We start from the raw sequence: 3,802 nt of genomic DNA on the forward strand, positions 1-3,802 counted from the left end.
GCAACTTCAACATCATACAAATACTCAGCCGTATAGCGCGGTCTTCAAAACGTATCTTTATTGCGACAGGAATGGACGATGATATGTTGTAACTCCCAGGGGAATACAAAGCGAAAAATTTAGTGCTCGATGCGGTCGATCGAAAAAGCGACTGGATAGTGTAATTTCGCGTGTCAGTGCTAGTAAGTTGAAAACCAAACAAGTCTCAGCGCGGATAAACAATATCGCTATCGTGTGACGAGCCCATGCAATGTATTGTTCAAAGCAAACTCTACGAATGGCAGCATAGCGCTTCAGCACCTCGGAGTCTCAGCACAGACGCAGCGAAGGACGTCCTCGACGACTCGAAACACGCACTAAGTTTGACGATCAGTCTGCGGACGATCCGCAGATGACATATCCAGTTTGGCGCCCAGCACCTTGAGGATTGTCTATCCAAAACTTTCCAGTGAAGCGTATGTCTCTGAGAGACAACTGACTCCGGGAATCCATGTTGTCGATAGGCACGATCCACAAACAGCGCCGGTGTACTGACACCATCGATGGTGTCCGGTATCGCCGCATGATGAGTCATCTTGCTCAAACGATCCATAACACACAAAGTCCATAATAATGGCCTGCCAACACTCGGAGTGTACCGGCAAACCAGCCAGCGGCGCCGTCGAATTCGGAAGGGGGGTTTCATCCTCCGACACGTCTCACACGTGCGCACATATTGCGCTCGTTCATTGTACAACTTGGGTCACAATTACTGGCAACTAGCCGAGCTAAACGTCTTCTCACGACCGAGATGACCACTGAGTGGGGTGTCGTGGGGCTCATAGAGGATACGGTACTTCAAATCATCATAATGAGGAACCACATTTCGTGGCGTATCTGTCGAGTCGGTGCTATACTACAGCAATCTAATATTCAATGATTTTCGGTGCAACCGTGCATGCAGACGCGACGACAACTTCTTGTCCGAGTATTCAAACCCCCTTGCTCCAAAAAGTCTGTAGCAGCACTACGCACATATCATCAACCACTTACGCGGCGTGGATTAAATTTATCACTTACGACGTCACCGTCATGACATAAGCAAGCTCATAATCTGGTCTGCGTGACAACGCATCTACCAGAGCATTCCGCTTCCCGGGCTTATTCGCCACCTTGAAGTTATATACTCACCGCTGTCAGAGAAATATCACTCGCATTCATGAGCAATTGGTAACTATCGTCGACCAAGTCGAGTGCACTGAACTTTGTACAACCAACCATATTGTTCTGGTAAAGTATGTTCCTAGGAATCGGCGTCTGTGCCGGAAAAATGGCAGCGTTGAACTTATTCTAAGCGCGGATGATACGCCACGCGCCGTTCGGTTTTCAGACACAAAGCGTGGGTGTTGAATGGAGAGACTTGAGCACCATTTCTGCGTCGAGCTTCGTACGGAAGAAAGCGTCAATGACGTCACACTTTTTCTTGGGCAGAGACCATTGGCGTGTTACGCATTAGGGAACCAGGTCAATCTCATGACGTACATCTCGGTCCGGAGGTAGGACAGACGACGGGTCTTTGGAGGCGACGGATCCGAGGGATTCTTCAGGATCGAAGTCCACTTCGTGCGCTCAGCACCTTCTTGATGTCCACCAGTACAGCTTCATCCAGAAGCGACGACGTGTTGATCTCCTCTTCTGTCGTATAACGAACACTTCGGCTAAATCGCTTGCCTTTAAGGAACCTTCAAACTCGTCGAAGGATATCTCGTTCAGCTCAAGAAGATAATCTACCGCGGGAATAGCCTCGATGGTGACGTCACCGTCTCCCTACCCCGTCATACTGTTGACGAGGTGTATAGCTGTTCGCTATCGTCCGCGGTAGGCACATCCTAGGTCAGAATCGACGCCCGGCCTCTTGCAGCTAGCATACGGCGTCGCTGTCGCCTCCTCACAGAGGTTGTATGTCTCGGCGAGACCAGTGGGAACACGCGCTAAGCGTCGTCTAGCGTTCTTCGCACTTCCTGCATCACCCGAGACCTGATGTGGAACCAACATCCGATGAAAGGCTGCTAGCTCCGCAGTCATCGTTTAGTGGATAACGTGTCACCCACACGTATCTGAAGGGCCTTGCCCAAGATGCCTCGGACCATGCCACTCGTGGCAAGCAGCGAGTGCATCAAGACGTGAGCAGTGCTTCGTGGATTACTTGCCATTCTACATGCTTCACTGGGGCCTCGCCCTCGATGCCTCGGCACTTGGTCGACCATGGCATGCATTAACCGCTCCAATACTTGAGAAGCTTAGTGGGTTATGTACCGCTTCATGTTCAGCCCGCAAGCCATGCTCGGGACTCCTCTCTGATATATTCACCAACTCGGAAACTCCGATCCCCAGCAGGTTGCCCATATCGGTCCATTACCCGCGCAAATACCGTTTTTGCCTTCTAGCGGAGGTGGGTTTAGGAGTCCTTAAATGCTCCACCAGGAGACCTGCGCGTTGTCTTCGGCCCCTGAACGGTCTATGGATCATGGTGTTTCAGGCCTTGCCATACCAAGGATAAGGTCATACCTTAAATCCAAATCTGAGACTAAGCAGCGTTCCACGCTATCAAAGTCAAGAAACTTGACACTGAGGTCCACAGGGACCTTCGGAACCGTGACACATGTCCCCGTAGCTAAGCGAGCAGTGACGATGTCCCTTGAGCGCGCCTTCAGCGCCGTAGCATACAGATGATCTCTTTCCATCGTGAAGCGTTGAGCATAATTGCCCGGCGCCACGGAGTCGATCAAGATCTTCCATGGCTTCTTTACGGTCGCTCTCACGACAAGCAAGCCCGGCTTGCGTACTCGTTCCGAGTTCAAGAGTACGGAGCTCTTCGGGGCTGGGCCCTACTGACCTCTATCATCTTGAGGCTCAGCATAGCTCAGCCCTTTCCCAGTAGGTCGCCCCGCGCCTACTGGGTGTTGTCGTTTCTCCGCGACAAACCAGAAAAGTGGAAGAAGCGGGACGTCGGTTCGATGAACCTTGACGCGCCTCGCGTAGGGGATAACCAATTTGAAGGAACGGGTCCCTCCACAGACAAAACACAGTCCGGTGTTCGAACGCTTCTCGGCAGCTCGGAGCCCTGCCTCCTTGTCGTCAGCATAGCTGAGATCTGTCGGCTCAGACCCGCTCGACGTGTTGCTAGGGAGTGCATTCCAACTAGGTTGTGCCGCCTTAAAGCTGAATTCGGCATTCAAAACCACATTAAACCTTCTTCAAAAGACGACGGGTGCACACAGAAGACTTCAATTCTGGCCACGGCAATGCGGAGGCCCTCTATAAAGGTGGTCACTGTGACTACCTCGGGAAGAGGATCAGCTGCTATCCAGGCAATGAGAGTACGCAACTCTTGGACAAAGTCCACCAATTCCTTCTTGCCCAGTCGGATGGCATGGAAACGCGATTGTGCGCGATATGCCTGGTTAGGCGGCGAGAACACTCGCAAAAGCTGCAACTCCGTTCCGCACGTCGCTCGACCACCGAGCTTGGATATAACTAGCGCCACGCGCTGTTGCTCTGCCTGGAGCATGGCGGACTCCACGGCCACTCGACCTCTCTCACCCAGAGCAGGAGTTTCTCTTCATCCTTGCCCTCGAAGGTATTAACGCTCACCATGAGTTGCTTGAGTCGGGGTGAGTCACCCATCGTCGCTTATGGCGTCATGGACGCTGTTGACGCCGACATCTTCTGCTGTAGGCGCTCTAGTAGAGCATTTTATAATTTGAGACTCCTCTAGGCGCGCGTTTATCGCCTCAGATCCTTGCAAAGCAAAGTGTTGCAC

The sequence above is a fragment of the Plasmopara halstedii genome, assembly GCF_900000015.1.
Source record: "Plasmopara halstedii genome assembly, contig: Scaffold_3060, whole genome shotgun sequence".
Classification (NCBI taxonomy): Eukaryota; Oomycota; class Peronosporomycetes; order Peronosporales; family Peronosporaceae; genus Plasmopara; species Plasmopara halstedii.